We start from the raw sequence: 13,865 nt of genomic DNA on the forward strand, positions 1-13,865 counted from the left end.
TTCCAGTAAATAGAAAACTCAATTAAAATCACATGTGATAAGCTTGTTCAAACTATAAGTTATAGAGTTCTTGGTGTTTTGCTCACTTAACAAGACACCTTCAACAATTATAGTTCTCAAACAAATGCTTGAAGGGAACATATTATGCAAAATTCACATTTTTGTCCTTCCATTTGCATTTCTACTGCTGTTTTTTTTGGCAATAAGTTTATGTTTTTTGGTATCTGGAAAGTGAGTCGTTTCAAAAAGCTCCTGATTAAATCACATTCGAAAGCGCTGAGCCGTTACCTAGCAACCCCAGCAGAGTTCCGCCTGTACGTAGCAACCCAAGCTGAGCTCCAGCATGTTTGGTCAGCCGGTTTTACTGCATGGCTGCTGGAGAAGACAAGTGTTTTGTTGTTGACTTACCATCCAGAAACCACTTGCTGCATTCTTGTTGGTTGTGCAGGAGGCTCTACTTGTGCTTTTCAAAGATGTACGGTTGTATAATCGCTCATCTGTTTGCAGCCATTTTCATGTGCGAGTTTTGGGGGCGTGGCCAGCAGCAGCTTATTTGGATTTAAAATGACAAGAGCCCCTAAAAGAGCTAAAATCTCATCATCAAAAAATTATTTTGTGTAAAAAAAATAATGACCATGTTTTGTATAGGCCACAGATCTATCCTAACCTGTTCAAGGAACGCTGAAGTGTGTATTTTATGTCCAGCTGAACAGACCCTGCAGAGAAAGTGTTAGTAAGTGCTCACTGTGTTCCTGTTTTCCTGTAGAAGGTCTCAGGGGTGTGAATGTGGTCAGTGTGTTTTTTTTTACAGTCTCCAAAGCTCCCCAGGCTCAGCCGTAAAGGGGCAGCAGAGGATTTTATGGCTTTCAGTCACTAAAACTGTAATGGATGCTGTTAGAGCAGACAGACACGCCCCTCACACAAACCGGCTGGACGTTTAAAAGATTATTTACACTATAAACCGTTAAACTTTGATCTGAATTTTATTTACAAGTGAGCAAAATTTAGATTTTTCTGCATCATTTTAAGGTTGAAGGAGTATCTGTAATGTGTCAGTTGAATTATATATTCTGGGCAAAAATAAGCAGGAAGTCAAACTGATGCCTTCAAGAGTAAATAAACAGCGACATGATTAATTTCAGAGTGGTTTAGAACCTAAAAATCATAGTTTAGACTGCTTTAGTCTCACAAAAACAACATTTACATAATGACTGGGCGATGTGGACTTAAAGTTTTACAGCAATATTTTCTTATCATCACTTTTAGCATTTTCAAAGTAGTACCAGAACAATTTACTGTTTATTTTTTTAGGTAACTCAACGGCTGCGACTGCATCAATAACAAATTTTGCTGGATAGTAAATTGTCCTGAAAATTATTGATAAAAATGAAAACATTGTCATTTTGAGACCATTTTCAACTAATATAATAATGACAAAGACATATTAATGCAAGTATTCCCACTCAAAGCGTGATATGAATAGAATATTATACCAGTAGAACTAGCACTTTTCATCAATATTAAGGAAATATTTACATGAAAAAATCTTATACATGTCGCTGAAAAGTTGCTGATAAGTTAGTTTAGTCCCATTTTAATTGTAATAAGATATTTGGACTAGAAACCAGACCAAAAATACTTGGCAAGATTTTGGAGTAAAGAAACAAACAACAAGGTGAAATCATTTATATCCCATCAGTAAAGGATATAAATGTTTCCTTTACTGGTACATTTCTTTCCTTTCTGCAACGTGTCTTAAGCCTGGTTGGATCCCTTCAGCTTCAGATTGACGATGTAAAACGTTTGTGAGACGAATAAAGCTGTCTGAGGATCCGGCAGTAAATACCTGACCTGTTCATTGTGTGGGAAGAACACGTGTTTGCCCCGCTGACCGTGACATTCCCAGCTCTGGGCGTCTTTATTGCCTCCTCCTACTCATACCTTCTGATTATTTCTCAGCTAAACATAAACGTTGGAGCTGCAAAGACGATTATCTCCATGGAAAGGAAGATTCCCGCTCTGAGGAGGGTTGGGTTTTGGAAAAACAGGTGAAAAAGTCACCTCTGAGTGTTTAACGTCTTCATTTGACATGTTTTTTCTCCAGAATGTGAATAAAATGTAACTCGGTTGACTCCAGGATCCATGTTTGCGCAGATTGATTGGGCGACATTAAAGGAACAGAAACACAATGGCTGTTAAACAGCTGATAGCATGAAACACAAACAGGTCGGTGATAGCATTGTGAAGAGAAGCCGCACTGATTATTGATCAGCTACATCAGCTATATAAATATTTGAAGAACCTCTCAGTAAGAGAAAGACTAAGGTTGGATGTTTTTACAAGAGGTCAGAAGAAAGTGGAAGAATAAATGGGAAGAGCGAAATTAAGGAGAAACAAACGACGGCGCAACTAGATAGAAAAATGTTTCTGACAAAAATGTCACGTTTTGAGATTAATCTCAAAAATTTACTAGAAAAAGTAGAAAATCTTTGACTTCTCAGACTAAAAAAATGTTAGTTTCTAGAAAACTTCTTCAATTTCAATCTAATTCAAGATTTTTCAAGCAAATGTTTGACTTTTCTATTTCGAAATTTCCGAGGTTTTTGGCAGAAATTTATTTGTTTAAATTAGATCACAGTTTAAATTAAACAATACCAACTTGAATCTCAGAATTTTGAAGATTTTCTCCAAATTCTGAGAAAAATGTCAAAATTATGAATTATTTTTTGTGTCAGGCTTTGGAATTTCAGTCTCCAAATTCTGACATTTTTTTTACTAAACAACTGCGACTTGCATCTCAGGATTCTGAAAAATGTCTCCAATTTCTGAGAAAAACAGGTCAAAATTCTGAGGAAAAAAGTCTGATTGTTTTTAAAGTCCAAATTTATAGACAAAAGGTCAAAATTCAGATTTTTTTTTTCATAATTCTGACTTTAATCTCAGAATTCTGAATTTTTTCTCTGAAATCTGAAAAAAGTCAGAATTCTTATATTTTTAGGCCTTAATCCTCTTCCGTACTTTCCTGAACGTTTTCTAAGTGTTAGCTCTTCCTCACATCGTACAGGTTATCAATCTGGCATCTCCTTTAAAAGTCTCTCCATTCCTGTCATTCCTATGATTAGCGATGGAGCGTATGGGGTCTTAGGATGGAGGGACACTCCACTCCTCTGGTTGCTTTGTTGTTTCTCACGCTGCGACTGCAGGAGCTGACGCTGCGGACATGGAGTGAGCCCAATCACAGGATTCCTCCTTGTTTCTATCTTTTCTTTTCATTGAGCTGAGCAGCGCCTCCTCCACATTCCTCAGGCTGTCTGGACTGAGGAGGAGACATTCCTCAGACCTTTGTTGGGCTCACCAGGCCCCCTTACCCACAACTGAAGAGGTAGTAAAGGTAATGAAAATATATTCTGCATCGTTTCCTTTTGTTCGTTCGGCTAAATGCTGATCTGGAGATCATATAATTAGACCCCAAATTACAACTTACAATTTTCATCTGTCTGGTGTAAAAGTGGCACATTATGGGGTTTTCTAGAAGCTCGCCACCCACTAAATGTATATAAATCTTCAAAACAAAATTAATAAAATTAGTGAATAAGTAATTTGATTAAATATAATGGATAGTATGAGTACTTAAGATACTCAGAATCATGTTTAGTCTTTCAATTAATAGTTCTCTGGTGTTTATTTAAATTTAGCTCGCCCAATGTTAGCTCTGGTTATTTTTGTTCACCAAGCCTAACTTTTCTTATTTTAGCTCAGTTTTGTGAACCTCATCTTAGTCAGCTTAGCTTAGCATAGCTTAGCTGCCCATCTTATTTTAATGAAGTTCAGCCTAGCTATGCTAGCCTTTGTTAAGGCTATGCTAGCCTAAACTTGGCTAGCTTTCATTCTAGCCAAGTTTAGCTTAGCTTATTTTTATTATACTTTGCTTTAGTTTACCTTGTTAAACTAAAGCTTTTTGCCTTTCCTATTTTAATAAAGTTCAGCTTAGCTAACTTTTATGCTAGTTTCTGCTAAGCTATATTAGCTTATATTAGTTCAGACTTATTTCATCCTTGCTTATTTTAGCTGAGCTTAGCTTTACCTTCCTTAGTTCAATATAGAAATAATCTTAGTTTAATTTTATTGACATAAAGAAGCCAAACAATAAATCTGGCAATCTGTGAAGATGTCCGAATCACCCAAAAATAAAATTTATCATCTTGCGCAACTTCAAACAAGTCATTAATTTTTAGTATCAGCTAAAATAAAACATAAGATGAAACATTTTAATCTGTTTTAGTGTTAGAAGGATGTTTTCCCTGATCAACAATATAAAATCCTCTCCTCACATCTATTTTTGTTGTTGTTTTCCTTCACCATTTGCTTTATAAATCTCCTCTTTCTCTCTCTTTCCTACCTTGGATCTTGATATTTACTCTTCTCGCTCATTGAAAACCATTTTTCCAGTTGTAACTCATCTCTGTAACAGATTTCAGATCAAAGGGTAAAAACCTCTTGCCTTCTCTGTCTCTCTAATCTCCGCTTTCTCTGGAAGGAGATGAGGATCATGTGAATGAGCACAGGTTTTACTTCAGGGGCAGAAAGATGAATCAGATGCTCCTGCGAAGGATAAAAGGCAGAGTGTAATTTATTCATTTATAGGGCTAACAGCCACCGGGATCAGTTAGCTAAGGTGTGAAATAAAGCTGAAATCTGCGGAGTTATTTGGTGGGAACTGACTGATGGGTTTACGGCTTCACCTTCGGGGAGGATTTTACACAACAAAGCGAGAAACTGGTTGTACAAGAGAGTTAACTTTTCATCTGACCACCACTCCCTTCCTTTACAGTTCGCCTTCAGGGGAGGATTTATCCGTGCCACATGATGCTCGTACCTGCAAGGTGTGTGTTTGCCGTTAGTTCAGGTGACAGCGTGTGGTTGTATGTAGAGGTCAAAGGTTCAGCAGAGATCCTGAGACAATCCACTTAGTTTGCCGTATTGCACAAATTGGATTTCAGGAAATACATTTGCTTTGTGGAAACACACCAGTTCAAAAAAAATAAAGTCACATTTTTTAATAAAAATTTTTTGCGCCATCTACAAAGAGATAGTTTTTTGGCTTAATGTATTTCTCGTCACAGAAGTCACGTGATCAACAATCAGATGTTACTACTGGCAGAAACAACGAAGAGGACAACAGGAAGTGGTAGGAGGATGATGGCACGGAATGTTTTTAATGATTGATAGCGTGAACAAACTTATTCACATGTGATTTTAATTGTCTTTCGTATTTAACAGAAACAACTCCATTATGAAAGTTTTTTTTTTTTTTTACATTAGTGGAATACTGAAAGTTTTGCAAACATCAGTATGGACATGCAGATAAAGACTGCAGAAACAATGGAAGAACATGTGGAGTGAGATGGCATCACTTTTTTTTTCCCAGTGTATGGTTTTGAAAAGCAAAAGTGGAGCCTCCTGCTCAACCAACAAGAATCCAGCAAGTGTTTTCAGTCAACAAAACACTTGTCTTTTATAACAGCCACTGTACGGTCCATACAGCAGTAAAACCAGCTGACTAAATGTGCTGGAGCTCAGCTTGGGTTGCTAGGCAATGGCCTAGTAGTTTGAAATTTGAGATTTTTGAAACAGCTCGTTTATTTGTGGAACTTTTTGCCCTAAAAACAACTTGGTGGTTTTTTAAGCGCTTGGTTTGTTTTTAGAAGCAGTTGAGAACCAAATGGAAGAATGAAAACGTACAAAATGTGAATGTTGCATAACAGATCCCCTTTAACTATAAAGAAAAAACTAGTACACAATAGTTCAGGAACAAAAGAGTTGGTTTAAAGGCAAAAAACACAGGTAAGAGAACAAAATGGCAGAAGCTGTCTTTAGTTCAGAACCGCAGTATTTAAAAAAGAGAACAGAATCCTTTATAACAAACAACAGAGTGCTGTTGGTTGTTTTAAGATCCATTCTTTAGTCTCTCCACAGGCCTGCAGGGCTCAGCGTTGGAAATTCAAATTTCATCAAGCCATTTTCTAAACAACATAAACTTCATCACAGATGACTGATCTCTCCTTTATATTCATGTTCAGCTCAAACCGCCAGCATCAAAACGTCTTCCTCTGGGATTTCTGTTGTAACCTCCAGCCATGACGCTCCTCAGCATCTCCTCCGCTCTGTTTGAACTGCTCATGTTATTTTAAAGCACCGACAGAGGTAAAAACTCTTCGCTATGCCGGCCTTCTGAGCTCCATGTTCAGAAAACTCAGGCTCCTATAGCTGCTCAATCTGCTCCTGCTGTACTTCGAAGCAGATTTTCCAAAGTTTATACTTTAAAAAAGGAATTTTTGAACTCTGTGGGTTTTTTTCCTAAACAAATGTACAATTGTGTAATCGGCATCATATGATTCAAAGTAATTATAGTGGTTAACCTCACGCTTAAAACCACAGAGGAGTTTAATGGAGCTGATTGCTACATTCCTTGTCAGAAAGAATAACAATGTCCAAATGTTTGTTGCTTTCCAAACCCATTCCCATATTTAAATTTATGTAAAAAAAGATTTCAACAACAACAATCAGATTTAGAATCAGAATCAGCTTCACAGGCCACAACAAATGTGACTCCGTTTGACCAGGCTAACTTTTAGTAGCATTAGAAACTAGAGAGAAACACATCTTTGTATTTTATTAACTTTAACATAAGAGCAGCATATTTGTTAGGTTATGTTCTCATCTGTGTGTGTATTACTCGTTTAATAAAACACAAACCATCAGCAGGTTTTCAGAAGCAGTTCCTGCTGCTGTGTGGCGCCCATGTTGGATATTTATTTGTTTTTGGGGGGTTCAGCTTCCACAACATTTACATAAATATTCAAAACATAATTCAGAAAAAATTAGTTCAGAAGAAATTTGATTAATAAGATATCAAATTTAATAAATTTAACGAACAGTAGGGGAATCTCAGATACTCAGAAATAACCAATGGCAACAACCCGTTGAGTAACTTATGGTTGCCTAGCAACAGCCTGTTGCGTAACTGGTGCAGCAGCACCACACTCCCTTAAAAATTAAAAACAAGAGAAAACTGTGGATAAAACAGGAAAGTTCAGCCACCAGTTAGGTAACATTTCAGATATTTAAAACAAAAAAACTAATCAATAATTGCCAATATCGTCTGATATGGAACACATGTTTTTCAGTCATATTGTCCAGTTCTTCAGTTTAAATATTTCTACACTGAATAAGGAACAAACATACAAATATTTCTATTCTTTTGACTGTCCTTCATTGTAAATGAGTTTATTTTATTTGTACGTTCAAACCAGCTTCATCAGATTATTATTTTTTTAACTTATTGAATTTCCATCTTATCTCTGCGATCGCTCTTGTATTTGTTCTGCTGGAGTGAAAGTTTACGTTTGCCCACAAAACCAGGCGCAAACAGCGTCTGGTTCTTTTGTGACTTTGTCAACAATCATAAACAGCCGTCACAATCAGCGGTGGAAATACCGATGCCAGCTGCCATGTTTGGACATTAAAATAACTTAAAAAACAGGAACCACTGGGTTTGTGTTGATGGATAACATCTTTAAAACTTCCAACAATCCCAGGCCCCGATTTCTCCGTTTTGGTGACACTCCTCCCCCATTCTTTCTCTCTCTTTCTAAACTTTCTCCTCCACAGCAGCTTATCCATGCAAACAAGGCTGAATAATGCACACAGAAGGGGATCACAGACCCTCGCTCCCCCCTTTCACCTCCCACTCAACCCCCTGGATCTCTTCATCCAAAGACCCGAAACCGATCCGGCACGACGCAGAGCTGCAGGGATCACAAAGGCAACCAGGCGACGAAGAGGAGGAGCGAATCTGGATAATTACAGATGAAGATAACAACCACTGAGATGCAGATTAGCTTGGAAGGAGGAAACAAAGACGAAACAATGCTGAGGGATAGAAAGACATGATATAAATATATTTGTAGGGCCGCATTTACCGCAACATTTATCATTTATCAAGATAAATTTCTTATTATGATAAGAATTCGGATTTATTATTGTCACAATAAATTCCAATTAATACTGTTTAAAACCCCCAAAACTGTTCAAATTGTTATTTTTAACTCTTTTTTCTGTTGTCTGTTCACTTAAAAGTGTCAATAAATACTAATAAATTTAAAAACATGATTAAATGCAGTTACGAGAAGCAGTTTGATTATATAAATCACATTTCTTTAAGTGGTGGGTGTCCTAAAGAAGCAAATTACAAATGGGAATGTTTTTCAAGATCAGCATTTGTGTTTGTGGGACTATAATTGCTGTGACACACAGTCACACCCATACAGTTACCTAAACAAATAATCAATAAATCGTTTTTATAGTTCTCACAGTATTACCACAAAACATGGTGGTAAAACTTTAAATCTTAAAAATTAAAAAAATTATTTTTCCTTTACTTAAAAACAGAAAAAAAAAATATTTTTGTGACATAAAAGAAGAAAATGCACAGTTCAGTTTCAGAGGTTTCTATTTTTTCAATCTGTGGGTTTATCCTTGATAATCTCATGTAATCTCTCTAAAAGATTAACAAAGAGAAACCAGAAGGAAATAAAGAGTTAAATTAACTGTTAAAGCTTGCAGACCCCCATGAGAGAACAAGAAAAAGACGACTAAGATGAGAAAGGAAGGATGGAAACAAAACAGACGGGTAAAAAAATGAAAGAAAAGCAAAATAAACGAGAAGCTTTTTGAGAAGAAGACTTTTGCAGTTTACAAGAAAATGTTAGCAAACACTTGAACCAGATTTTTTTGGCAATAAGTTCATGTTTTTGACTGGAAAACGAGCCATTTCAAAAACAAATCAGCAGGTACTGCTCCGTCACCTAGCAACCCCAAGGAAGCCTAGCCCGTTACCTAGCAACCCCAAGGAGGGCTAGCCCGTTACCTAGCAACCCGAGATGACTAGCTAACTGCCACACATTTACATTATATTATGTGATTAATGTGCACTATCTCCTAGCAAATAAAAAAAACACCTTTGAAATTAATTTTATTCTTTATAAAAGCTCTAGCTCTAGCAGAAAGTGGCTCTCTTTACTATAGCAACAGTAGCTAACCAGGTAGCCCACTAATTAGCAAACTAGTCAGCTACCTAGCTAAGTAGCTAGCTCCAGCCGTGAATCCTGTGAGAAAACACCTACCTATTGTGTGTATTTCTGTGTGTCTCTGCGCACACGTCCGTCTCTTATTTGTCCCCATAATGTCTGCCAGGACAGGAAGCAGCACAATGCCAGGCAGGTCCTGAGGAAAAACTGGATCAGAACCACACACGCGGGTCCTGTTGGACACAAACAAGAGAATACACACTAAATAACTGCAGCACACTCTGATGCGCACAGAAATATCTTTGTGGTGACCGACAGATTCATGAAACAATAAACAAGACTAATCTGAAGATAAAGTGAAAAAAAGTAACTGTCAGGTCAACCTCTTTTGCACAGCATTTTGGTTTATTTAAATCGTTTTCTGCCAAAATTCAATAAAATGATGCTTCTCCTAAGTGTTTATTTTCTGTCTAGTTTCAGGAGAACAAATGAAGAAATCCTTTTACTTGAAAAAAAAAATCACCTCTGATTGTTAATGAGGCAGAAAGTGATGCACCAGTTTCAGAGAGGACAAAGAGTTAAAGACTGAAAAGAAAATACTAACAAAGAGGAAGAAGAGGAAACGTGTAAGGTGTTGATCCCGGATGATCTCCTGTCATCCTAAAAACACAAACAGAACGAAGCTGAAGATCTGTCCCCCGAGGGACGACGGGAATAAAGAGTTAATCCGTCTATTACAGCTCAAACATCCTGGGAAGTCAAAGAGCATCCGAGTATCTGCAGAAACAAGCAGAATCTGGTCCGGACACAAAGCATGGAGTCTGTTTATGGAGGAGAGTCAAAGAAAAATACCTGAAAAGGTGATTCAAGTTCAGTTATGAAACTTTCCCTGATTCTGAAGCTGCAAGAGCCAAAAGAGAATATAAAAGATGATCCAAATTACTTTAAAAAACAACATTAAGAGCCTCATGATCATTTAAAACATGCAACCCAATCTCTCTGCAAATAATAATAAAAAAAACTCATTTTGATTACTTGTATCAAATTAACTCAAATTTTTGAAAGTTGGATCACCTGGTTTGCTTTTTCAGTGCTCACTATGAAACATATACACATCACTGTAACATCCATTAAAGGTAAAAACTGAGTTTTTATAGAGACCAAGGCCCAAGGCGTTTCATTATCAGGTAAAATTTCTTTTAAATCATATTTGATAGATAGAGCATTTTTTATAACAACTGAAGGTGACAGTAACTTGATTATGCTATGAAATGGCTCTAGGTGGCGCCAAAGACACAATACTGGCCCTTTAAATGAAAGAGGACCAAGATTTGATCCCTGTGGAACTCCATTGGTTTAAAGTAACCAACAAAACTGAAACAGTTCAACCAGTTAGCCTGAAAGAATGATTTTTGCTAACAAAGCTCTTCTGTCCAGCAAAATTGCTTCACATCCTCCGTTTTATCTGATAGTTAAACCAAACTTTGCTTGTGAACGAAGTGTGTGAACTCCTTTCATAACAGCTCAGATTCTCTGCTTTAATGACTTTGTTTTGTCTCTTCTGTTAATGTAGTTTCTTCATCAGGGGGAGACAAAGGCACTCCGGGGATGCCGAGAAGTCCAAAAAGAGGACAAGTTGAATCCTGACTGCTGGAACAAGCTGGAAATCCTTGTTGAGCTAAAAGAAGAGAAGCGGAAACCAGGAAAACTGAGACATTTCTCTGAGACACAACCAGAGCCTCTTTTCATTCAGACAAAGACAAAAAGAAACACTTTGCATCCCATGGAAGTTACAATCCAATAAGTGCTAATGAGGCATCATTTGAATCCCAAAGGGAGCTGGGAGATAGTGGTGCGTTGAGGTGTTGATTCTCAGAGATGGAGAGGGTGAAAGAGAAGCCGACCCCCCGAGGGTCCGAGCGATTTCTCTCCCCCACATCCCCTCTGTTCGCTTCCCTTTTCAGCTGCTTCCCTCCCTCCATCAGATCCTTTCTGAGTTAATCCAACAAGCGCAGGATGAGAAACAGACTCATTAGCGCCGAGTCCGCCCGTCAATGCTGTCCTAACAGAAACGTTTTCCTGCATAAACCAAAACTAAATCTTCAGGGTTATTAATGAACACGTTGTTCTCTAAGGTTTCCAAACAAAAAACTGGATTTGCACTGCAAAAATACAAAATATTACCAAGTATTTTTGGTCCAGGTTTTAGTGGAAACATCTTAATACACCTGAAACAAGACAAAACTAACTTGGACGTAACTTTTCAGCAATATATAGAAGCTTAAGTTCATTCCTTAAAAAATACTAGCTCCACCGGCAGATTATTTTCACAAGATATTTCTCCCACGTTATAAGAGAAATAATCTGACAATGTAACTAGTAATTTTTCATCAATATTAAGAAATTATTGACTTAAATAAGCTCACAACTTCTGCTGAAAAGCTCCAGCAAAATTACAAGTTAGTTTAGTTTTATTTTAATTGTTTCCACAAGTATTTAGACAAAAACATAGTTGGTAATATTTGGTATTTTTGCAGTGTAATGGACTGAGGTTTACTTCTTCAAAGTTGGATCCATGGTGAATTAATAATCAGGAAAAAATTAAAATAAAATACATGAACCCTTTGTGCTGTACATGTGGTTTTTGAAGAAATATCTACAGAAATCTCATATCTTCTGGGTTTTATTTAAAGGAAAACAGAGTAGACTTTGAAAAATAATCATATTTATGAATATAAATTTAAAAAATAAATGCAACATAAACATTTTTACATTAAAAGTGTTAACTGAGATAACAAAAACATTTTAAATTAAGAATATATGTTGAATATTTGAATTAAATTACTTTGATTATAACTATAAATTTTATTATTTTCACCTGTTTTCTATAAGAAAGGGTAATAATGTAAAATATTCAATCGGAGTACGTTTAACTAGTTGGATTAAATGTTTTATAAAATATTTGCAGCATTCAAAAACTTTAATTTAATTTAATTAATGCTGTTTTGTAATGGGATACAAGTTTGAAAGTTTGGAATAAAAAATTAAATGTAAAACAATTTACATATTTATTTAATTTAATTAGACATCCAGTAGAGTCCCCTCCATTTGAATTAAAACAACCTGAATTTTATTCTCATTATTTTATTTATTTAAAATAAAACTGGTTAAAATCCAGAAAAACCAGCAGATCTTGGCCTCCTCTTTGAGTTTTTGTTTTCTGCTTCGATGCCATACTTCTCATTTCTTTCTGTTTAGCAGGTTCTGTACTTCAGACAACATTTCAAATGTCAAAGCTGATAAAATCCTGATTTATCGTCTCTGCTTTCATTGTGTTTTCCACGCCTATAAATCACTCAGAAGGGAAAGCTGAAAGCGACGAAACGTCTCAAACATTTTCTCACAGAGCAGCTCAGAGACGTCGGTTTGAATCGGCCTGAAGGCGTTTTCAGCTTTTCTAAACATGAGCTTCAGATGTAAAGATGAGGGAATTAAAAAGTATCTGTGTGGAAATGTGTTCAAGAACAATTGCTGACGCCTCCCAGTGAATGGTTTTATCCAAACTGTATGCATCTCACTGTATTCATGACATTAATAGAGGGGGAGAGAAAAACTTACAGCAACAAAGTGAAATCCAGAGAGGTTTCAGATTGAACTGCAAAAAACAAGAAACACTGACTGGTGGAGAGCAGAAGAAGAAGTGCTGGGTAAAAAAAGCAACAACTTTCTCCAGCAAAATTACATCATCTGAAAGACCAACTTACTGCTAATATGGAAACAGATATAAAGTTATGTTTCTCTGCCAAACGTGTGATAAAAGATGCAATATTGTCTACATAGAAATTTTATTAAAGTGGCCCAAGAACGGAGCCTTGATGAACCCCACATTTGATTTTTATTCACTCTGACCAGAAATTACCAACTGACCAAAGTATTTGGACCAAATTAGCCCAAAGCCAGAGAACATCACTCACTTTTCCAGCTGATAAATCAAGAATCTCAACTGTGTGTTTGAGTGACTCGAAAATGGAGCCTTGAGTGATTTTTGTTCACTCAGATCAGAAATGACGAATTTAGAAAAGTATCTGGACCAATTCAGCCCAATACCCGGGATCATCACTCATATTTCCAGCTGATAATTCAACAACCTCAATTGTGTTTTTGAGTGACCCAATAATGGAGCCTTGAGGAACCCCACATTTGATTTTTGTTTGCTCAGACCAGAAATAACCAAGTTTAAAACCTGCATTACACCCTTTAAACAATAATAAAAACTGTGCAGATTTTTACTGTACCACACTATTTGACTGACTGTAGGCTGATGCTCCAAGCTGCAAATGCTACATCTCTGCATTAATCAGCAGCAGGAACGGCGGGGCGGGTCACGCTAAGGGAAGCAGCCTAATAACAATGTCCATTGAAGGGCCGTGCTCCTGTTTCCCTTGGGAACATTACCAGGCCTTTCCTGCTATATAGCAGATCCCCACAATGGGCTGGTGCTTCAGACCAAATGGGAAAGATAAATGTCAAAAAATTTGGTAGAAAAAAATCTGAAAGTTTGAGATTAATCTCATCAATTTTCTAGAAAAACAACTGAGTTCCACAAGTGGAAAATTGTTGACTGTCAGAGTTTTAAAAATCAGAAATGTTTGACTTTTTAGAAATATCCAAATTGATTGGAAAATTTCTGACAATCTCAAAATTTAGCATTTTTTTTCTAGCAATTTCTTTTTGACTTTTCAAACTGAAATTTCCCAGTTTTTTTCAAGGAAAATT

General features: G+C 36.6%; 1 protein-coding gene across 1 annotated transcript in view; it reads right to left on the bottom strand.

The window, feature by feature from the left end:
• Window positions 1-9,322, bottom strand: part of LOC103153918 (uncharacterized protein C21orf62) — a 29,558-nt gene extending 20,236 nt beyond the window's left edge. The window contains exon 1 of the mRNA XM_016662295.1: window positions 9,186-9,322. The gene's annotated coding sequence lies outside the window, so the exon portion shown is untranslated. The remainder of the gene's footprint in view (window positions 1-9,185) is intronic.
• Window positions 9,323-13,865: the final 4,543 nt, after the last annotated feature.

This window comes from Poecilia formosa, unplaced genomic scaffold, assembly GCF_000485575.1.
Source record: "Poecilia formosa unplaced genomic scaffold, Poecilia_formosa-5.1.2 Scaffold367, whole genome shotgun sequence".
NCBI lineage: Eukaryota > Metazoa > Chordata > Actinopteri > Cyprinodontiformes > Poeciliidae > Poecilia > Poecilia formosa.